This window comes from Anser anser (genome assembly GCF_964211835.1).
Source record: "Anser anser genome assembly, chromosome: 14".
NCBI classification, from domain to species: Eukaryota; Metazoa; Chordata; class Aves; order Anseriformes; family Anatidae; genus Anser; species Anser anser.
The window spans coordinates 13,767,162-13,791,440 of record NC_139735.1 but is presented as its reverse complement, the minus strand read 5'-3'; the positions used below and the strand labels follow the sequence as shown (position 1 = coordinate 13,791,440).

Sequence of the window (24,279 nt, the reverse complement as noted above, 5' to 3'; positions counted from 1 at the left end):
CCAACCAGTCTCCATGACTTTGTTGGACACAATTCCTGGCACTTCTGCCCGCCCTTCAACTCCTCTAAGAAGTCTACAAGATGGGCAACGAGGAATGCACCACGCTATCTTCTGCTGGCCCTGAGTACCACAAAAAAAATCTTCTCTCCTGTCTACTTCTCCCATAGTTTCCTCCCTCACCGTCGTCAATACATTTTAAATATCTTAATACTAATACTACAAAAATACTAATTCTGTTTGATATTACTAATAATATTTTTAATGGTATTTAAAATGTTTGAGCAGTCTCCCTGCTCCAACAACCCGTGAAAGATGATTAACCAAACCCAGATGTTTGGGTCCAGCACTGCATCCTGCACAGTGCTGAAGCCATGTGATTTTCAGTGATGCTTGGAGGCCAGGTGGACCATTCAGGCATTGTTTGAACCAGACACATTTACACAGCTTAAGCCAACTGATAAATGGTTTTGCAAGAACAAGAACTGCTCTGTCACCAGAACTCAGACAAGCCATCAGAGCCTCTCACCAAAGCCCAGAACATCGGCAGGATGATGCTGACCACCAGCTCAAGCTGCAGCTCTTTGTGATGCCAAACATCCAGCAATTACAGCTGTCCCACTGAGCCACTGCAAAGGCCCTTGTAGCCTAGGTCATCATGCATGCATGCTAATTGGAGAGTATCAGAACAGGGTGAGCACAGAACCACAATTGCTCTCACACAGGTTTCACAACACTGGTAACCACCTTTCATGAAAAGAAGTGACAATGCAAGAGCGCATCTGCCTAACATCGGAGCCTACAGACAGCATCTCCCACCTGAACAACTTGAAACTTGTTACTAGTTAAGGGAACAACTTGGAATTTCTTATTAGTTAAGGGAAAAATTTCATGTCTTCCATTATTACTTCTTCAGTGAGGCTGATCCATCAGCAGGATCCAACCCTAAATATCCTTTGTAGGGTGTCTTAAAGAATAATTATTCCAAAACTAAATTATTTGTTCCCTATGACCTGCTTTTGGTGCTCATAAAACAGAGGAGGCTACAGCTACAACTGGCACTGCAGCATCCTGGTTCCTTTCACCATCTGAAGAGCTCCTCTCCCCTCCCTCATTGCCAGGATGTCACAACAAATTCCAACTTCAGAAGCAGCTCGAATCATTTAGGGTATGAACACAGACAAGTGCCATCATCATTCATGTGTGTCATGATGAGTGTGCACCTATTCCTTTATCATCCGAATTCAAAACGTTGAGTCTGAAAACACTACTGTAGGCTTGAGAAGTGCCTTCACACTCCTAAGCTATTAGTCTTACCTGAAGCTGGAGAAAAAAAAGCATTGTTTAGTATTTTTCATTTCCATAAGGGGGAGCCTGTGCATAGAGGATTACTGGCTGGTGACTCTCCAGCCCCAGAGAATTTACAATCACAGCTCACTGAGACCCGCTCTGGTGTCAGTCCCCCGGCCTGGGACAGGGCACGGCAGTTCAGCATGGGCACTGGGGCCGCCGCACTTGGGAGCTGCCACCTTGTAGGAACAAGACGGGGCACGCTGCTGCGTTAACCAAAGCGATGCGACCCCTCCGCTAGCGCGACTTCTGTTTATATAGTTGCATAAGTGGGAGGTTAACGTTTCTGTTCAGCTAACGTGTAAGTCATACCACCACCAGCACAAATGACTCTGCAGTGTGGACACTGACTCCTAGTAAATACTGACATTTGTGGGATGAAAAATAATCGTGAGGGTTATGAGTCAAGATCTGCGTACGGGTTATGTGGTAACAGGCTATTGACTGCTCATGGTTAGGCTTGAAATTAAAGGTTTTGCTGTAATCTGTCTTTAGGAAACACCTCCTGGCTCAAAGGGGAAGCAAGCCTTCCTACGCTGTATGGCAGTGGTCCCGCAAGGTAATGGCTGGTTAAAAAGTCAGTGGAGAGGCAGCAAAAATGTCGTATGCAAATTATCATGTGTGATTTGCAATTTTTCATACACAAGCCAGGTGATAAGTTACAAACATACTCAATTTCCTACACACAACATATAAAAGTTGTTGAGTAAGAAGTTAGGAATGAAAAATCTAATGCTCTGAACAGTTCTGAGGCAACAGGTTAGAGCTCCACTTCAAGTTCTCTTGGAAAAACATCGGCCTTTGTGCTTAAACCTGAACTACTTTTTTGAAAAGAGTGCTGGCCACCACTCAGTGCTGCAGAAACAAGTTGTCTCAGCTTCAAGGTCTTCCAAGGTTTCTTTCATGGGGTAAAACCAAACTCCCATACAGAGCTCAAGGCCTCTTGCCTAAATTCTCAGAGCCAGCTCTGAACAGCCACGAGCAGTTTTCCTTTCCTTTTCAAAGCTTTTGCCTAGTTTTATGCTCAATTTTTCATTTATTTTCTGTCATTGTCATGAATAACAAGGGCATTAAGACAAAATTCCCCAGTTCCCGTGTGTGTGTGTGCAGGTTTGCCTGTTCAATATTTGATCAGTTATTGCATTTCATCTGCATAACAAGATTTATGTTTCTCAGGCATTACATTCACATATATTCTATTTTTGTTATACTTCACATATTCTGGGTTACATTCCAGTACGTCTACAGACTCAAAACCTACATAAATAACAAACACAAAGCCCAAGCATTCCCCTCTAGTCGTCCTGTCCAGTAGAGTAGAGATGAACTACTCTAGCTTTAGGTTAACAAGACAAGTGCCCTACTGGTTCTGCCTTGTATAACCACCATCCCTCACCTCCTCAAAAAGGCAGCTGCTTCAGCCCCCTGATTGCCATTTTCCCCTTCTCCTTACCATAATCACTCTCGACTCCCTAATATTCTTCTTAAAATACAGCGATTAGAACTGTATCCACAACACAAGCGGTGGGCATGCAAAGGTTTTATAGTTTGTTGGGTTTTTTTTTGCTGGTGCTCTTCAAATTCTTAATTTCCTTTTTATACTTGACCTCGTAGCCGAATCGCCTCACATTTCCATTGAACTCCTGCACGACAGGGAGCAGTTTGCAACATTTCACTCATGCACACAAATCAAACGCACCATGAGAGAAATGTTTTGAGACTCTTAGTTTCTTTGTTCAGTATTGAAAACCATTCAGATTAAGAGGTGTTATACAGCTTTCTTCCACAGCCTGAAATAACCTGCACTGAGCAAGCCTCTTGCACCTACCACAGAACGAACTGCACGGAAGTAGGGCTGCCTGGGCTGAGAGCGGGCAGGGGGAAGCTGTCCCATTCCCACCCTGTGGAAGGACGGATTTCCAGAAATCCAAAGAGCCCATTCTACACAAACTCAACATGGCAAGAAAACCAGGCCACTTAAATGCCTACAATCCAATTCCGGTGTATAATTCATCATATCAGTCAACAGATTTCTGTGGGATCCAGAACAAGTTCAGCAAATTTGGGGTCTCTTTTCCTCATGTGCAAACCCACAAGGATACTGCTTGCTTCCTGCAAGGTTTTTCCTGCCTCATATAAACAAAATTCTCCTGATGCTTGTCTCTCAGCAGGGTGCCAGTTTCAGATGAGGCCATTTTACAAATAACAAAGTGCATATAAAGTCAACGACTCCAATGACATGAAGCTTAGGTGAGAGGCATCAAAGAATGAATTATATTAATTTTTAAATAGCTATGGAAATGGTGAAATTCATCTCCTGAAAGCTTCCAGCTGAGCCTTACTAAAGTAAACGCTCTAGTCCCACAGAGCAGCATAGGCTTCACAGAGGAATTGCGCTGGCACCCCTTGGCTTTACACACTTCTGGATCTCGGGTGAGTTATTTGACTAAATGGGTTGCCATGAAATAAAGTCGCTTTTTAATTTACAATAAAACATATCCACATCTACAGTTTGGGGGGACAGATAGTGAGGAGATATCAGATCACAGTAATGTTTCTTCTGGTACAAGACTAGGGGAGAATCAGTCCAAAGAAAACTACTTAGCAGATTGAAGCAGTCGAAAAAAAAGTACATTTACTTGTTAATAGCTAATAGTCTCAGATGTCTACGGTACAAAGGAAAGTATTTGAACAGCTTAAAAGTTTTATGGTTAGAATAACATTCAATAAAAAATACATTTTTGCAGGACTGGTTAAGAAACCACATGCAGGCGGGAATTCCCGGAAACCCCAGGGGCAGGCACGTTCCTCCGGAGAGGAGCAGGGTGGGGAGAAGGGAGAGGCCTTGCCAGGCTGCCTGCCTATGCCAGGGATGAAGGGAAGGGACTTTTTTTTCCCTAAAATACCACAACTTTTCTCCCTCGGGCAGGTCTCGGAGACTGTACGGACCAGACATGCAGGAAGGGCTGGACACTCACGGGCGGGCGGTCACAGTACTCGTACCTCTCCCCTTTCACTGTGCTACACCAAGTTTTAGGTCCCTGCTGTAGACTCCAGCCTATTACTCAGCCACGGCCACAGTGGGTGAATGCTAACATCCAGGACAGACGGAAGTATTTCTGAGGCTCCCAAAAGGTCACCAACTCTGCTTCAAAGGAACAAGCCCCGAGATCTACAGTCATGAACCTACCACAATCTGAATCGCCTCCCAGCTCACGCCAGCTTTATGCCAGGAAAATTCCAAATATGAAAGCTGGGTGATGTCTTTGCCATCTCCTCAGAAATCTGCCATGTTACGCTGTACGTTTCACTGAAATACCACATTCGTCAGCTTGTTTAATGAAGAAGTCATGAACTTTCAGAGCAACGCTTGCCTCTGGACGGAGAGGTGCTGGGCCAAGCTTCAAATATGCTGACGCGATGATTTACAGATTTGTATCAAAACCAGAGCAGGAGAGTTACCGCTTCTCACTATTTGGAGAGCTGAAACCAGGTGAGATGCAGTGTTTTCTAATAAGTTTGACCTAGAAGTTTAGAATGCCTTTGATTCCAAAATTCAAAGTGGAAGTCAGGGAAATGAACCTATATGAACCAAACCCAAAAATGCATCTCTGCAAAGTGCTGTGAAGTGAAAGCACAGCTTTGCAAAAGCTTTAGTTGACGTCTTCCCTTCCAGGAGGCTTCTAAAACAGTTACTAACTTCTGACTGACCAAATGCAAAATGCCTTCACTGTACTATTCTCAAATGGCTTTAAAAACAACAAATAACAAGTTATAGATTACGTGTGCATTAGAAAATGCCTTCATCTGGCACAAGCATCTTACGCGGTTTCCAGGAATTACCTTGTTTCACCGTAATTGCAACTGATGTCAGTGTGATCTAAAGGAGTGTTAAGCTGGAGAAGAGAGAGAAATGCAAAAAATACCCTAACAGAACCAGCACGCTTGCATAACGTTTACCAGTGTTTGCCTGACAGATGTCTACCCACACTTGAGAACATCAAAACTGTGGAACGCCAGCACAAGGAATGCTTCACAAAGTGCCACATAAGCACATCACGACAACAGGTTCCTGATACATATATGTATATGCACAGAGACACATACAAGATGTACCTTTTCATCAGATAAAGCACATCTTGCTGTCACCAATATTCTGTGAAATGCTCGTATACTCCTCACAGCACCTGGGCTGGTTTTTCATTCCAAAATTCCTCTTTTTCCTGCTCCAAACAGCCTTAGGAAAACCACAGCACTCTGCAAACGAAGCGCTGAGAGAGCAGAAGCCTAGTCTGCCCAACCTGCAGGAGTCCTTTGGTGTCGGACTCACGCCCAGGCCTTGTGTTCCAATATCTGTCCTTTCTGCCAGTCAGGACTGCACATGCATCACTCGGTTTGATGTAAAAATCAATCGGTCGTGCTCAGCTTGGACAGGTTCAGCATCGAACTGCAATACCTTAAGGATAATCCATTCTTTCAACAGTCCTTGCGAGTCCTGGCTCAGTCGATCCGTAACGAGCCCCGCAGTAAGGTGGGCTGGGGCTGCTGCCCCTTGCATCAACCACCACGGAAAAACAAAACAAAAACAAACAAAGAAAAAAAAAAACACCGCATTTTCTCTACTACATCCACCTGCATTCAGTTGATACACTTAAATTTGTGCTCAAGTCTGAAGGAACAGGTGCATTATGGCAATACGGATAACTGCACCGAACAGATGTACATGCACATTATATGAGAGGGCAGATCAGTGTCCTCATGCCTGCAAGTGCAAATACACGAGTGAAACTGCTGACCAAACAGCCAGGCAGCTGCACAGTTACAGCAGTTTCTGAACCGCTGCCCACTGACACTTCCCACCACTCCTCCAGCCCAAAGAACGTGAAAGCTATCTTTATCCTCCTACTCTTCCAAGCCTTGGTTTACATGCACGTACCCATTTTTTTTCTCGCAAAGTGTTGATGTAAAGAGCTGCTGGTCAGCGAGGCACGTAGCAGCCACCCTGGGGATACAGCTCGTTCTGGACGAGAGCCAGAGCTGCCTGCAGGTATCTGCACAAGCATGTTTTGCACACACCGTCCTCGCAGCCACAGATGCTTTAGCTTCCTGGCTCGCAGTGAAGGGACTTCATCCCTAGAACAGATGCCAGCAGACAGATTTCCTTTGATGTGTTAAGAAGCCATGAAATCTCTTTGTTCTGTAAGTAAAATCATGTACCACTTCCCATACAGGGGGAATTTTGCTACCTACATAAAACATTATTGTGATCTTTAACCTTGCAGGGGAACCACGCTGCATGCAATACTGAGGAAAAATAACAAGGGAACAGGCAAACACACATGGAAAGATAGTTTTGTTACTCTCCAGCGTTCCAGCTGTGTCCCTTTAAACGTGCTCAGCACGTAGCCTGCTTTTCTGTCTGTATCCCCACTGTGCTCTCTTCTGCCTTTAATGCAGTTTTCCCTCTCATACCTCCTGCTATCCTCTCCTTCGTAGTTTCACAGCACCCTGCCTAGCAGGCACGATGCTGGTGCAGGAAGAAAAGATGACTGTGGCAGCGAGCAGGAAGAAGAGAGCCTCTCCATTGGAGAAACGAGCTCCGTCCCTTCTCTCACTCCATGCAACGTGACCACGCTCTGTTCCCATTTGCTTTCCTCGAGGCAGCTAGGCAGGGACCCTGATGGAAAGGAAGCGGGTCTGGAGCAGCTCGCTGGGAGGGAATAAAACACCAATTTTGAACAGAATTATCAAAGAACAGGTCCAACTGATTCAATGGGTTCAGCTGAGCAATTACAAGAAGCACCATCTCTCCACGGTATTTTCTAGCTGCAAATAGCAGCGCAGCAGCTGCCAGCAGCGTGAGCTTTGGAAGGCCATGACGGGCTCCTCGGGGCCCCTTCCAGGCTGTGCATGGATCCACACTCCCTGTTCCCCCCGATTCACTTACGTCCTGGCTTCCACGCCACTGCCAGCCAGCCCTGGCCACAACACACACCCTGCTCTGAAGCAGAGACATTGAATTGCTACTGCCTGGCCACAATTGCCATCTTCTTGCTTTCGCACTGGGTTTGTTACGGGGTTTCGGTACCCAGTGACCCAGGCACGTGGCTTTGCGAGTGCTAAAGCCAAGGAAACCTGCTTTGCTGCACACTTCTAACAACAGCAAGAGCAAACTTTCCTTGAAGCTTTTCTTGCAGCTGGGGCAATCACAGCATTTCTCCTTCTGTGGGGTCTTGTTGCTCCCTGCAAGAAACGCTGCCCATGACAGCAAGCATCAACCACTCCTGCAGCCGCAGCACTTGCTGGGTCTCCGCCTCACACGTGGTGTCAAGAAGTGCTCACCATTCTTCTCCATCAAACCTGGCTGAAACCAGCCAACAGCTTCACAAGCAGCCCGAGAACAACCCAGCTCCACCCAGGCAACAGGAGAGCATCTCCATCGCTCATGCTGGAAAAAAGCTATAAAACTATAAGGTTCCAGTGTCACCTAAGGAGGCGCAATGCAGGAGGCAGGGCTCCTTGTGCCAGCGGTGCATGGGGAGGAGCAGTTTGCAAGGCAGTGAGCTTACCCCTGAGCTGACAAGAGAGGCGAAGGCAGGGAAAGGAAAAGCAGGAAAACACCACGGGCTGGGGTCGCACCCTGGCTGGGTGACACTGGCTCAGGAGCCCCATCCAAGTGAGGGCAGGGCAGCTCCACATAGGGCATCACCAGCTAGCGCAAAAGGAAAGCACCTATGGGAGGTTTCAGAACATCACTTTCCTGGGGAAAATTTAAAAAAAAAAAAAAAAAAAAGGCTTGGGGGTGGGTTATTTGAGAATTAATTTTCCAAACAGAAATTTCATTTTCTTACTCAAAACTTCTCTCTGCAGCTGTAAATTCTAAAATTCACATGTTAAAATATTTGAAAATTTTATGAAGTCTCATTCAAGACAAGTGTTCTGAGACAATCGTTTTTTTTCCTGCACCCTTTTTTTTTCTTTGAAAAGTGGGAGAGCAAGCAAATTAGATGCTTCTGTTGCAACAGACCACCAGGCTTAGCAAGGACTCATCGCTGGTGTTAAGCAATATAAAACTACTGGCTCCAGGTTTTGTTTGTGCACAGCATTGGGTCTTTTGAAAAAAAAGTCAATGGGCTTCAGGCAGCAGCTGTGACAGGGAGACCCTACGAGAAATTTGCTTTTATTCATGCTCCCAAGGCATCTATACTAAACGAAGGGCTATAGGTGCTGACAAGCTTCAGCACTACAGATTAAGCCAAGACAGGAAAAGTAATTGAGGGAGAAAAATAAACAAAGGAATATTTTAGTTATCTTGGGGATGAAAGGTTCTTTTGACTGGCTTTGCTAGTCCTCTAACACAACTTTAGCTTTGCTTGGAAGAATACTAGATTCTCTACGGGATGCCAAGTCATGAATCCATCAGAAAAATCTATTTTTGAAATCTTTCTATCACACTACGCAAGGAAAAAGTTGTGTTGACAAAAGTGCCCACTGCGTCTGACATTGCCTTTCCTTGTTCGTTGCTTTGAAAAACACGCAGGAGGTTGGGACTATGGGATTTATAAATGTGTAGCAAACCCCGTCCCTTTAATCTGAAATCTGTCTTGCTTTGCCCTTAGGTTGACATTTATTGTTTAAAATCCTTGAGAAAATGTACTGAGGAATTGCCCATTCCCATCAGTTTGAGTATGAAATGTTTAAAGTGCACATATTTCATCTAGTGCCAGGTCCAGGATCACAGCCAGGTCTTGTTTGACAACCAGATGACTAACACAAAGGGGTTCCCCTTATGAAAACGTTTAGATATGTGAATTGGCACACGCGAGCAGATCACAACATACCCTTTTGGGAGCCAGATCACAGGCATGTGCGGGGCATATGGGCAGCCACATGAAAAGCGTGTTGCCACACCGAGCTGGGAGCGATCGCGTTGAATAATCAGGCAGCCAATTTGGGGGGCATTTTCTATTTCTCTGTAATGCATAGAGCTGCTTAAGGGCATTACACGGAAACAATTTTAAGAGTGAAAATGAAAACTGACCGCACGTTGCCGGGAGGCTAAGGAACGCTGATAGGCGAGTTTGGGATTATTCCATGCACACATAGCCCATGCCTTCAGCATGGCAGGACGTTTTCCCCATAAACCTCTGGACATGAGGCATCAGCTGAAGAGAGGAGTGGCACTTTCCTAGGGTCTTCCTTCCTTTAAATCCTAAATTTCACTTTCAATTCTCAAATAATTTATTCCAATTAAACAGAAGTATTTTCACACTGTCCATGCATTTGTCTCCCTGCCATATAAATTACTGAATCAAAAATGGGAGAAGAATCCCTGTGATGTGTCGGGTCACACTTCCACAGCTGCCCCTCCCAGCAAATGGAAACAAAAATCCCCCTCCCAAAAAAGTTTTAAACTCAAGAGATTGCTATGGGCATTTGGGTGTTCAGAAGGGCTTTTCAACCCATGGAATTCCATTTTCGAGCAAGTAATTGAAACTTTTTACAATTACCAGAAGTTGTGCTTCTGCAATTATTTGACTCTAGGAGATTAAAGAAAAAAAAAAAAAGTAATCTTAAATTAGCTGATGCTGTAAGACATGGTGAAATGCAGGGATATGCAGACGAGCGGAGCAGCTGTGCAGTGTCATCAACAATTTTCACATGTAAGTACTCATCGTTTCCCTACCAAAAGGCAAACACACCCGGGTAATTCAGCAATCAGCCTGCAGGAGGTCGCTGTATCGCGCTAACGTCAGGCAAGCACGACCTGCTCTGCTGCATGCCACCCCAGACTCGTTCCGAGCTAACATTCAAGCAACCGAGAAGTCCCCAAACCGCGTACTGTGTCTTACCAAGGGCATCTCACTGCTGCTGCTGCTCTCACGTGCTGGCTCTGTGCCTTCTCTCAGAACTGCTGGGTATCCCAGGACGTAGGGATGCAGCTGCCATCCCTCAGTTATCCCCAAGAGGAACCTAAGCAGGCCCCAGAGCCGTCCCTGGCTGGATCTCTGCCACCACTCCAGGGTGACCACCATGCTCCAGGAGCATCCCTGTGTCCACCAGGCTGCCGGACCTTTTGGGCTAAGGCCATGTACGGGCTGTTGCACTTCAGAGAAAACACGGACCTTGCAACGACACAGCTGTGCTGTTATCTGTGCATCTGTATTTATGGAGAAACCTTCAATGGGCTATCCGAAGGTTCTTAATAACAGCGAATATTTTCCTGGGTGCAGCAAACATGGCAAATTTAAACTTATAGTGATATAACATGCATCTATTTAATAATGTTTATTAACATGAGGTTCGTATTTTAAATTCTGAATTTTAAAGAAAAGGTCTGGAAATTCAGAGCAGCCGCTAAAATGGTGATACCATCAATACCAAAGAGTCAACATGAGCAATAGATGATGTGAAATGTATTTCATTTAAAGGTTTTTAGCAGGCTTTCAAATACTGGTATTTTCAACTCAATTCAGAATTCTGACATTTCAAAAAAAATAGGAAAGTTTTCATGAAGGAGGTTTTAAAATTCGAAATGGAAGTAAATTTGAGAATGAAGTGTAGAAATATTTGTAAAAATGCCTCTTCCCTCTTTTTTTCTGTTCCTTTTTGGCACAGCCTCCTCCATGCCACCAACCTCCCACCTGTGCACCAGCAGCGATGCCTGCTCACTGGCAGCTCTGGGAGGGAAACCCCAACTTCGGGCATTACCTCCTGGATTTCCGTCGGCCTCTCAGCGCGGCCACACCAGCTCAGCCTTTCCTTCTGTGCCCTGGCTCGACGCTGGCCAGGATGAGGTGTCTGCCGGAGGCACCCTGCTCCGGGCCACCCCACTGTCCCTGAGGCAAGGCTGGGACGTGCCAGCCGTCTGTGGCTTCTCTCGAAGTCGCTGTGCAATGACCGCACTGTTCCGGTAAATTAAATCGCGGGATTTGACTCAGTAAATATTTTGCATGAGGAGGAGGTAATGCGATCACAAGGAATTTCTTGGCACGGGCCGCTCTCCCAATTAATATTTACCAGTCATCTCCCTGTCATTCCACCACATCATTTCCAAAATCCTAACAGCTATGCACATATGGCTTTCCAAGGACATATTTCAGTTGAGGAATCTTCTTTTGCAGATCTTATGAGGTCCAGCTGTTCCTCCAGCACCAGCTGAAGCTTTGATTCCCCTTCACTACCACCTGCAGATAACGTGCGGCAGCGATGGGCGTAACAGTGCCGCAGACCTGCAGATGTCCTTAACAAAGCCAGTCACCAATTTTTCTTTTGAGTTTCTTGCAACAAGATATTTCTAGGATATGGGTTAAGATCTGACAGAACGACAACGAACAACACAGAAGTTTAGGAGAACAAACTGATGCAAAGCCCACCACAACCTCTCCATTAAAGCTATCTGGATGTAGGATCAGAGGACACGTCACCCTCATTTGGGCTATTTGAGCCATCAGGAATTAAATTATGAAATTCTCAAGGAGAATCCCTGCCTGTTACACCTTATGCTCAACACCAGCAAAGAGGCAGTGCAGGGCTGTGGTGGAATAGCTGCCTTTACCCACTACGTTCAGGAACTTACTGTATTCCTCCAGCAATTAGGAACTGACCTGAAGTCCTCTGATTATAGTCCAAAACACTACTGAATCAAGAAGCAAGCTTCACAGTAAGACACTTGGAAAATGCAAGTTGGGAGTGAACTGGTGGCATTCATTCACTCAAACTTATTTTCTTCTATTTCTGAGAAAAAAAAACTTTTTAAAGACAGTGAAAGACAGGATTGTCAACTGGCCTTAAAAAAATTATAACTAACATCTTTGATTATTAATTTCTCCGTTTTCTCCTGAGTTCCTGAAGACTGGACTGCTCCAGCTCTCGTAGTTTGCAGCCAATCTGGTGCCATCCCTACAGACAGCAGCTGAAGGCAATGCAAGAGTTTTGGGGGGGCCACAGAAACTGGGGGAAGCCTGAGGCGCGCCCTCACCTGCACGGGGCTGCTGGTGTCGCCCTGACACAGCCTGCACCGCGAGGGTCCCACAGCCGGCACCTGCAGGGCTTCTGCCTGCGAGCTGATGTAGCAGGGTGTGGGACCAGGTCAGATGGGACCTCACTTCTATGTCATAATTTGCTTTTGTGGCTTATCACCTATGCGTTAGGTGACAAAACGCAGTCCTATCAGATACAGAAACCGTTGTAGCCATCAGCAATTACCTAGAAGTGCCCCACAGATACAAATTCAGGGTTTTTGCTCTCTGCTCTTCAACTATTTACTGTTAATACACACTAGGTTGCAAGGGCCTGTGACTGAAGAGGAGATCAAACAGGCAACCACGACACATATCTGTCACTGGAGAGCTTGCCAGTGTCCTGGTGGATGGGGGAGCTGGAGGTAAGTACCGAGCAGCTATGTCCTCTGCTGCTGAGGCAGCACAACTTCACCCCTACAGGAGCTGAGAACCCCAAGTGGGGACTTCAGCAGCTTCAACGCAAGGTGTGTTAGGGTTTCCTTGGTCATACGCGTGGCGTGGATGCATACCCAGGGTGAACTCCTCACGGCAGTACAAGTGACTTCATGTTGACTCAAAGGAAGGAGCGGGCTTCCTACAACATCCTCTCCCAGCTGCTCCTCCAACAAATCCCTCCGAGCAAAGCAGAGCCTACTCTGCAGCTTATCACAGCATCATTTGGGTTGGAAATGACCTCACGAGGTCCTCTGGTCCAACCTCCTGCTCAGAGCAGGTCAGCTATGAGACCAGAGCAGGTTGCTCCGGACTTCGACCACTCTGGTCTTGAAAACCTCCCAGGGATGGAGGCCGAACAGCCTCCCCGGAGAATCTTGTTCCACTGCCAGTCAACTGGCACGAAACCAAGGCTATTTCAATGCGTCTCCCGCACAGCCCCAGCAGATTACTCCTGGAAATCTGCCAGCTGCCTATGAAATCCTTGGTGAAGACGAATTTTCAAGTGCCTGTCTTACTGTCAGCAGTCTCCATGAGTACGGAGTCACTGCGCCTCACCGTAGTACAGGGATTGTGTTCAGAGCTGACAGTGAAATATCCTCCTGCCTACACACAAAAGCCACACATTTTGCTTCTGTTTCAGATACCTTCAGTACATCTCCCATTTCACTGTACAACTATTATGATACGTATCAACGCTGTTACAGCAGCTGACAGCAGCTAGTAATTTCTAAGTAATTCAAGTTAAGATTGCAAATGACCTTCAGATAGCTTTGCGTTCTTACAACTTTCTGAAGTACCGTAGGGACTAGAGTCTGATAAAACTGCTTCCAATGATAACAGCGAGCACAGAGAACACACAACCACGATATAAGTAATTTATGTGCTTAGCTGAAGAAACTGGCAGGCTGTTTCATATGCTTACAAATCAAATGAGCAAACTCAGTGTTCAATACACTCCCCCCCCCTTTTATTTAGTGTAGCATAACACATTTCTTCTCTTTCATCATCATTCAGAACATGATCCTGAGCTGAATGCAACTGGTGCTGCTGCATTTGCTTTAGAGATTTCAGCACTGAATCAGATGAACATGCAAAAATAGAATAAATCTATTTTTACTCGCCAAAAAGCTGTACATGAAGTAATCTCCACTTCCAAGAGGAGAGTACTCATCTCTCCCTCCTGAACTGCAAGTACATGTATAAATCCATGTTAATTTCTTGCACAAACAACTAAATATAATTTAATTTCAGAGATGTATTAGAAACACTGCAAGTGAATGGCACAGAGCCTGTACCAAGGACTACGCACAATGCCGTCTTTCTATTTATATGGTTTGAAGGATTTACCATTATTAATCATTGAAGCTCTGAGCTGGCAGTCAGCACAGTTATTCTCACCTCTAGTCCCCTTCCGATAGGAAGCCACTTACAAATGGTGAGATCTGCTTCTGGTTTATATCATTTGGGGATACAAATGAGTTGTTACTGCCTTATCTTCGGGTAGCATTGCAGAGCCAGTAGTTGAATCCACATGACTGAGGTTCACATCAGCTGGGAAATGCTGAACATGGAAAGAGGCACATTATCTTCCTGGGCTCCTTTCTTAGCTGCAGGATTTGCACCACACTGAGGAAAAGCTCCCTGAACGTTCCTGTCTGAAATACCTGACATATTCAACGCTGGCAGAACAACTGGTAAACTGGGACCTGCATTCCTTACAGCCATTGATATACACTAGACAATCATCTTGCCTTCGCTCTGTGAACCTGCACACATCCAAAGAAAAAAAGGGAATAATAGTAGCAAACTGCGTGATTAACTCATCATGGCCAAACCTGCAATGTGAGGAATTTAGAGTTTGGCTACGTGGCTCAGGTGTGACCCCTTCCTACACTGCTGCATGGCCCACCTGGCTAGAGAGCATAATCACCAAATGCTGTGACAAAGGAGTCGAGTAAACAGCACCGTGTTTCAACAAGGCACCCAGTCTGCTATCGGGCCAGGGAGCAGGACAGGACATTTTTGCTTCATTTTGTGTTAATTGCTCATACAGCCGAGCTGGCTGCCAAATAAACGTAGCTGTCAGTGATCAGCGACCTTATCGGTTTTAAAACATCAGTTATCATCATTATACTAGTAAAACCAGCAACATGCCTGTATGAAGGTGCTCTGTGACCAAACAACTTCTTGCCGTACGGAGAAAACCACATCAGGCCATAGCACACACACGCTAATTTAAGGGCTGTATGACACAGCTAGTACTGGTTTAATGGTAACAGCACACCCTACGCTGGAGAGGACTGGGAGGGAGTTAAGACACTAAAAACCTCACATTTCTTGATTTTATAGTATGGCAAATATCACATTGCTTCCAAATTCAAATACTCATCCTTAGGGCAGCTGAGTTCAAACCCGCACACTGAGACCAATGCACATGCCTTGCTCATAGGACCCCCGCAACGCCTCGTTTTTACGTAACGCTCACCATCCCGAAGGAGCCAAGGGTATCTTTGGGAGTTCCTGCTCAGAACTACGGCCAGCCTGGGGGCCCAGCAGTTACCGTTCAGCATCAAACAACAGGCCTTTTGGCTCGGCTGCCAGAGTCAATGCCTGTGCTTCAAGAAGCTGTCACCTTTCCGTGAATCCTACACAGCTACCGTTACATCTCAGCGTTATTTTAGGCATCGATCATTAATGCAAAAAAGTGTTTCAGTCTGGCAGGCAATTTCCATCTTCCTTGAAAACCTGGCTGTATTAGGACTGATTTTTAAGTCCAAAGACAGGGAGAACTTCATTGTTGCTTGTTTTTCTTTAGTTGGTCTTAGAAGTGACACATCATCTATATGATTTTTTGCTCCCAGTATTATATTTTAAAGCAATTAAAGGCTAAGACTTACAGATGTGCCTGTGAGGAAACTGGCATCCAAGATGTTAAATGCCTGCGCAGCGCTGCAGAGTACAGTTCATATTCACAGGAGGTTTCCACTAACTTGTTTGGACAAACTGAGTAAATGTCAGTGGGAATTCTGACCCCGTGCATTACATTAATCTTCATAACTACTCGTCCAGATGTGTACATGTTCCTCGGATGGAGATGGATTTTTCTCAAGTTAATTTCTGCAGCCGAATGCTATTTGGAAGAAGAAATTGAGGCTCTGGCATCCAGAGCTACTCCTGTGCCTTGGCTCTGACAGGGACAGAGAGAGCTCGGGGCGGTGATGCCCACCTCCAGCACCAAGGAGCAGCAGGGGACAGAAGGCAGGACACGGGGCTGCCGGCTGCCAGCCAGCTCCTGCCCTGCCCAGCGCTCCTCCTACAGTGAAGTCGACACAGCTACACAAAGATACAGCAGCCGTAGGGGCACAGATGAGTGTGATTAACCTGACGAGCACCAACCACCACCGCAGTACGAACACAAAATCACAGGGAGCCCACAAGCGCGAGCATCCTGTTAGTGTGTGCAGTCCCCGCAGTGGTTTGGCACCTCGGCTAGCCTGCGTGCCCTGAAGGGTCTGTGTCACCTCCATCACCTGCCACACACCCCCTCGCAACGTTTTTGACCGGGTTAGAGACGGTTCTGTCTACCAAGCAGCCTCCTAAGCTATGTTTCAAGTCAGATGCACTTGTAGTTTGTTTTGTGCTGTCCAAAAATAATGACCTATTTAAAAATATAATGGCCTGGAACACGAAGTAGCAGTGACACTCCCAAACTACACAAAGAACACAAAGGCCCCATCATGTGACATGTTCCCCCACCTTATTTCAGTCCGCCTGGGGAGCCTCTGCCGAGTTTTCATGACAGCAGCGTCGACCAGGGTAGGTGGCACCGTGGAAGCCAGAGCCGGTTCCTACTGCTTGCTCCAGCACACGGCTCTATCAGCTGGGAGCATCGCCGCCAATACGAGGCACTGAGGCTTCATTAGCTACTTCTGTAAGACTAAATAGCAAAGCGTTGGTTTTATTAGTCAGTCAGCAAGCAAGAAGGCAGCCTTGGGTGCGGAGCCCCTCATGCAGCCTTCGCTCCCCACAGCCCAGCCCTATTTTCCCAGGGTAGCACTTCTGCTTAAGCCCAACTGACATTAACAGAACAAGCTGCTACCCCAGTAACTAGTGTAACCCAGACTCAGTTGGACTCTTACAGCTTTTCCCCTTACTGCCTCTGCTGATATGAGGTTGGCCTAGGGGATAACAACTGCCCTGAGTTACCAGAAAGGAAGCCCTAAGGGGAAGTCCCACTATGAACATCCAAGTCCCCAAGCAGAAGCTGGTTACGTAGGATCACTGTAAGGTTTTTAGCTCTGATAGGGTTTTTTAAGTGCCACTACATAGGCAGAAGATTCATTTGAGTCTTGGATGGAAGAAGTCCGGGGTGTGTACCCTTGTGCTGGACTCAAGGGAAGGGGAGCATTGCTGTGCCGCGTGCTTCTGCTTCCATCTGCCATCGCCTGGGGCAGCGGTGCAGACGAGGAGCCTGAAGACGCTGGTGCCTTCCAGGGCTTCCATGATCAATCAAATGGAGCGCACACACATCGAGAAGAGTCTTCGCTTCATCGGAACAATATGCCGAGCTTCTTTTGTTTCTGTTTTGTTTTGTTTTGAATCTCAAAGTGCCCCTATCAGCAAGTTTCTGAGACAAACTGAAGGTACTGACATAAACAAATGTGCTAGGTTATCTGGAACTAATCGCCCTCCATTTCAACATGTGTCCTTCAAAGGGATGACACATGCTCAGTTTGCTATTTCAAAGATACTACTATTTGTTAGCACAGTCATCACTTTCCCAAACAGAAAATGCAATGCTGCTCCCCCAGAAGCCAAGAGTAACTGGTGGTTTCTAGGCAGGCTTCTTACAGCTTTGGTTTTTGCTGGCCACGTTGAACAATGCTGCCTGTAATCCAGCACATGAGATTTAAAATTTGCCGTTTAGTGTGCTTCAATCATGCCTCACAAGTGCTTGGCATTTATTAGGTAGGATCCAGGCACTGGCCCTTCTACCATAAGTACACCTTCTTCTCTGCTTGTGGCTCGTGAAACCAACAGGTTGCAATTTTTGATTGATTAAAGTGCAATGTTTCAGAAATGGGAATAAGTAATTAGATTATTCAATGCTGAATTATACAGGATTTTTTTTTCTCACAGCTTTCTCAGGTCTGCTCTTTCCAAGGTATAAAACCGCACAACTTTCAATAATGTTGTGTCACTGTACCAGCTGCTTCTCCCTCCACTCTCACTTGAAAGTCTCCAAATTCTCCTCTTTGCCACAACAGTCTTGGGTTGAAAAAGGGGGGACAGGCTCTTTTGGGGAGGTGCAACCCAGAATGGAACTGCAAGGAAGGAGAGCTTCTGCGTAACCTAAGTGGGCTCTAAGAGTCACTGAGGGCAGGAAGATTTTCACCAACAGCTTTCACGCAAAATACTTGGTAAAATAAAAATAATAATAATCACTGTATTTGAGTTCTTTTTGCCAAAAAATGGTAGAAATACCCTTTTACCAGTCCAGTATTTTCCTTGAACTCATGACTCTACTTCTGGCCTCCCTTCTGCAGGGGGGTTGACGGGGATTCCTGCTCAGGCCCCTGTCCTTGTGCCAACACCAGTACCGCAGGGAACCTGTGCTGAGACATATTTCAAGGTGGCAATGCAGGGGAAACAATGCATATTTCTGTTGGATTCATTTTCTACCAGCAAAATGTGACAGAGCAGCTCTGCCCAGGCCACTGAATCCATTAATGACAATCCTGGCCCATTTTCTTTTTTTCCAGACCTGATCAGACAAGTGAAGAGGTAACTGGCAAAAAAAAAAAAAAAGTAGATAAGCATGTATTTAACTTGCCTCGATGAAAGAAATGGAAATTACCCTACCTGACAGAATCAATAAAGACTCATTAACCGCAGTGAAGATTAATGGGCTATGAGAAGAGCTGGATATACAGCCATTAATCTTTCCTGAGATCTTGCATAAGTAACGATCCTTGTGACTCCCCTTCATTAGCAAATCTATACTGTGCAAACTAACATAAGACACACAGGCAGGCTCAACCTAGTATTTCAGCTTCTTAGCTTTTGGTTACTGTTGCAGGAATTGAAAGTGGATCATCCAAGGAACAGTGGTGCTCAAGACTTTCTCCAGACACCTATCTGCAAAACACTTGCTCTTTTAACTCCTTGTTCTATATGCAAACAAACAAACAAACAAAAAAAAAAAACAAATCAACTCCACTACACACACCCCCGGCTGCACATCTGGTGGTGGTACTGCACTGGCCACCGTGTCCTCATACAAGCTGACAGCAAAGGCAGGAATTCAATGAAAACTCCTCTCTATTTTTTTAATTACTGCCGAGTCAAGAAGCCCTTACCAGCAAAAGGGCTGCAAACCCCTTCCCCAAGTGCAGGTCAACAAAGAACTGCAACTGCAATCTGTTCTCAGAAGGCAAGCTCCTAACGGAGCGGAGGACAAGCAGACACAGAACAGCTTCCACCCTCACCCTCAGGTTGGCATGTTTCATCTCTTCTGCACAAGGGAGCGGTGAGAGCTGCACGCACACCCTGGCACCAGCCGGCACAGCGCTGGGGTCAGGAGCACATCCGCGTAGCACCCAGAGCCATCCCGAAAGGCTCCAAGGCATTTTTTTTGAGAGACAATTTCTCATCCTTGCTCTCCAGGTCAGTAATTCACTTCTCACATGCCCACCTCATGGACTCAGCTTCTCCGGGCACGCTGCCCCCTTCCTGCCCGTGCCCACTGCGTGCAGTCACAGCATTGTGCAGGGCTCCAGCGCCCGCCGTCTGTACTGCTGCACTGCTTGCAGTTGTGCACTAGAAAACATTCAATGGGCTGCGTCTCCATTCCTGGATATGTTCAGATAGAGGGAAGGGGAACACAAATAGTAATTTCAAATTCTAAAGAAAATGATTTCTCTTCGCAGTGTAACGAGGGAGAGGTCTGAGCTGCATGTCCTTAGCAATAAACAGAAAGGACCGAGTATTACGACTGCCAAGACCGTATCTCTGCATACATTCAAAGGTTGAAACAGATCTTGTAAGTACTTAACATTGAATGATATCATCCGTAACACTATATGAGAAGCTTTAAAAGCAGATTCGTATAGAAAATAATAAATCATCCGCTGAAATGGCTAGCAGCCAGAGTGACGTTACTCGAATACCATCTCCGCTGCGGCTCTTGCAGCTGACCGGGGCATTCCCCAGAGGCATGTTTGTGTTTTGGAAGAGCTGCTGCTGCAGCCGTACCCCGAGCGCAGGCGGCCCCGCGCCAAGCCCTGGCACCCAGCCCGGGGAGCTGGAGCCCGGCACCGGGGCGCGCGGATACCCCGGGAGAGCGGGGAAGAGCTGGAGCGCTGCCACCCTGCTCCGGACGGGAGGGAGGAATAGCACTGACCTGGAATTACTCTGTCTTGAAGAGCTCATCGGGGGCATGAGGTAGAAACTCAGCTATGCAAACTCTGGAAACTTGGAGTTTGAGTCCTGCTCAGGCTGCGGCTCAGCGCCTGCGGGTATGCGGGCAGAAGGGAACTGCAGGTGCCCTGCCGAAGGGAGCACTGCCAGCACCTTCTGCCAGGGGGGCTGCAGGAAGATGCTCTGCTATTCCACACGTGGAGATGGCCACAACCTGCAAAATGCCTGTGTCTCTGCGCCTCCAACACCTTTCCTTGCACCATATCTGTTTACTTTGTATACCCCCAGATTAGCCCATTTTGTTTTGAAATATATTAAATGTGTCATAGCAAATCAAACTTTTCAAGTCCACATTTTGGGGAGAACAAATGGATACAACTGCTGGGTTAGCAGTAAAACCCTCTTCTTTCCCAATAGCAGTAATTCACAGAAGCCCACAATTTATAAGTTAGTAGCAATACTCTATTATGCCAACATTATTTGGTTTAATTACCTTTTTACTCATTGTCCACATCCTATTTTGCTGGCGTCCCGAAGAGGCTAGTCCCACCAATGTATTTGTTTTTCAGCTTGGTATTGTATCTAGAGAAACTTCTGCATACAGTGTAATCCTCTATACTCAGAAACGTTAATTCCACAGATTCTACAGCATCTTTGGGGGATTTGCCACTTCTTCTACAGCCTAAGCTGTCTTCCCTGTACAGTTATTACAGTTAAACTTTCATGGCCAGAACACCACTTAACCTAAACCCCCTAGTCATCTGCAGGGCTCTGTTTTGCAGATTTCCCAGGGACCTGGTTATATGAAGGTCAGATGTGTTCCCCAAGGTTTTATTCCACAAAGTTCTTTATGCACTCAAGTCAGGTTTCAGTGCACAGAGATTTACACGTGAACCATGAGCCCATCTGCCCCAAGACAGACTTCGGTGCAAAATGTCATGTGCCGAAGCCTCGCTGAGCAGGTTTGCCTTCGGGAAGCCGCCAGGCTGCAGGTTATTATGGGAACCAGCCGCCTGCCTTCAAATCTCCATCTGAGGTTGAGAGACCCCAAACAATGATTGCTCGATGACCGAGTTAAATTATCCAGCTAAGCGGTTTTGACTCGGTCAATGGCTGCAACAACAAAAATCACTGGTTCTGCTGAAAATTATCTTGGTTACTACTAAAAACCTTAAATGCTTCTAAACAAGTCCTTTTCTATTTTCAACAACGGAGGCGTGGATTGGTTACAAAACCCCATCCAAAAATTATGTTCAAATTCTTGGGCTTTCTTGAATTGTGTACTACATGGTAAGAAGTGTAACTTGCTTATAGACACATCAGCCTAAACAGAAATCCCTTGTAGCTGTTCTTCTGAAACCACTAAATAAGTACTGGCCATCTTTCTCAAGACACGAATTTCAGAAAGCCACCTCGCTTCCAACAGCCTTAATTAGAAGAGCCACTCAACTCGCCTTTCAGGAAGAAATACTCGGACGGATTTGAGCTCTCTTTCTGCAGATATGACTGTTTGCAAAAATGTGGTTTCAATCACTTTCCTCTTATCCTTCAATTGGGACAAATAATTTGGTAAGGAAACTTAAGCACGTGACATCTATTAGCTTCATTTGTAAGGTCACAACCACTTGATCACAGGCACGGAGCTGCCTGCATGACTTGCACGGCCCCACGTGTCTCAGCGAAGGGCCGTCCGTGCAGGAACACAGCATACAGCACTGAGAGCCGCAGCGAGCAGCGCGGGGGTCTGAGGCCCTGCGTCCTTGTGCTCTCAGCCACTGCAACTGCGCAAACATTCACAAAGAAGGTTCTACTCACAGAAGGATGCTCGAGCCATTTCCACTGAGGAGTTTTCCCATAACAGAAAAAAATATGGTTTCATTTCAGTTTTGTATTTGTAACGAGAAATGTGCATAATTTAAGCAGAAAACCCACTGCTAAATAAACCTTCTAGTGCACAAGCAGTGTCCGAATTGCACAGACTTTTTTGTTGTGACTTTTTTGTGCTGGGCATCCTCTGCCCCTCTGTCTCAATGACCTATGGGCTTCCCCGCTCTCATCTCACACCACGAATTTCACCAGCTCTTTCAGCTCCTGTTCCCCAGGTGTTTCCAGCAACCGTATCCAACTTTTCCCCCAAATACCACTCACTCAACACAAGATGGCACCGCTGACCATCTTAGGGGCTGAACATGAAGCCAGGTACACTGGGCAGGTTTGTTCCACTCCTTTCATGAGTCAAGTTCCCCTTGGTGCCTTCCTCTCCATCGCTCGCTCTGCTTTGCTGGACGCACAGCCCGTTCTCCAGCTTTGTCTTCCGATAGACACTTGGCTGAACCACACACAAACTGCCCCCAAGGTGAAGGACATGTACAAACTCTCCTCCCCGTACAGAATGCACCCAGGCTCCTGCAGATCTCTACCTGCTCTCCAGCATCCTGAGCAAGGTTCCTGCCAGCACGGCATTTCTTCCCCCGTGGCTGGGAACAGCAGGGAAAAGCCACTACCATCAGCTTTTTGGGATGTCCCTCAAAGCAGCTAGGCATCACAGAAAATACACAGGTTTTATTGGTAATTGAGGGTGCAGCCTAAAGGTTTCTTTTCTCCTTACCACAAAAAGTTTTCTGTGGCAGCATCATTATCAAGTACAAAGTCAAAAAGCCAGGCGCAAGCTAAAGGCTAACGCTGGAAAGGAGGAGCCATAATAAATTAATAAGCATAACTCAGCACAGTAATACATCTCTCCTAATTTGCCCAAGAAGCCTACAAGTTTTGCCCCCGTAAGAGGGGAATAACGTGCCACGAACCGAGAACCACGGCACAAGCTTAAACTCCAGCCTCTTCAGGGGGTGCCCCGGGCTGCCAGCCTGGTGCAGACATACCCCATGGGAACCAACCTGACAGCCACCGGCCCCTTCGGCCCCATCACACAAAGCCCTCTGCCGGTCCCTCTTTCAGCCACTGCCAATCTGGACCCGATTACTAACAGGGAAAAAGGTCGGCTTGTTATTGCCAGTTTTGTTGAGTCCCTGGAAAGCAGAAAATCTGGGGGAGGGGTGAATTCCTTCCTTACACAATGGGGAATTACATCCCTTCTCTGGAATGTTTAAGTTAATTTGGAGAATTTAACAGATATTAATGTTCTCACTGCACAAACCTACACACCAGTCCGCAGCCTTAGATGAATGACTTGTGAATCTTGTTGCATTTCCATAGCTCTCTCCTGAAACAAAGGAAGTTTTATAGCACTTGATACTTTTTAACAGTAGATTCCCCAAATTGCTGACTTTATGTGAAGTTCATGGCATTTCTTAAACTCTTTTATAACCTGACAGGAATGAATTCTCTAGCTCTTCCTCAAGGATAAACTCTCACGGTGTCTCATTTCTCGAAGTAACACAGGCAGAGCCTGCCCTGAAGGCATTCACAAGGCTCACGCTTTCCCTTATCTTACCCTTAACGCTTCCAAGTGGTCCTGCCCTTACCAATCCCACAGGACAAGCTTCATAGCTCGCACTAAACATGCCTTGAATATAGACAGACAACCTTTAGGGGGTTTAAACCCCCCCACCAGCTACAGCACGGTTCCTTGGCTTTCAACTTTGCGATGGCCACGGTGCCGCCGATCGCCCGCTGGATGACTGCCACCAGGCTTCGAGCCTGGTCCCTGGCTCTCAGCAAAGAAAGCTTCTGTGCACAATGACCAGTCCCTCTCTGAAATACGACACTTGTTCAGTACTTCAGATAGAAGCAGATGATTGTGTACGTGAGGGTGACCTACCACGGGAAGTCTTGAGCCTACCCCTCAGCCAGGGCGTTCAGCAGTCCCAGAGGCTCACATGCACTACTTCAATGCCCTCACATAATGCCAGTTATTTACACGGCTCAAAATCGGCTCAAGACCAAACGGCTGTATCATACAAAATCAGCAGTCCGCTTTGCAATTGGTCTTTCTCCGTCTGTATCGGTACTCCCTGCTTCACAGCACGGAGTAAGCGATCCCACCAAGGGCACTAAGGCTGCCCAGCACAACACGCTCCATCACACTACCTTGGGC

The 24,279-nt window shown here is 46.5% G+C and overlaps 1 protein-coding gene across 3 annotated transcripts in view; it reads right to left on the bottom strand.

Annotated features, from left to right (window-relative positions):
- Positions 1 to 24,279, bottom strand: part of LOC310881383 (uncharacterized protein) — a 289,311-nt gene that overhangs the window by 132,373 nt on the left and 132,659 nt on the right. The window contains exon 8 of one of the 3 annotated variants that reach the window (XR_014572326.1): positions 16,563 to 16,743. The exons of the other annotated variants lie outside the window; for them this stretch is intronic. The gene's annotated coding sequence lies outside the window, so the exon portion shown is untranslated. The remainder of the gene's footprint in view (positions 1 to 16,562; positions 16,744 to 24,279) is intronic. 3 annotated transcript variants of the gene reach the window in all.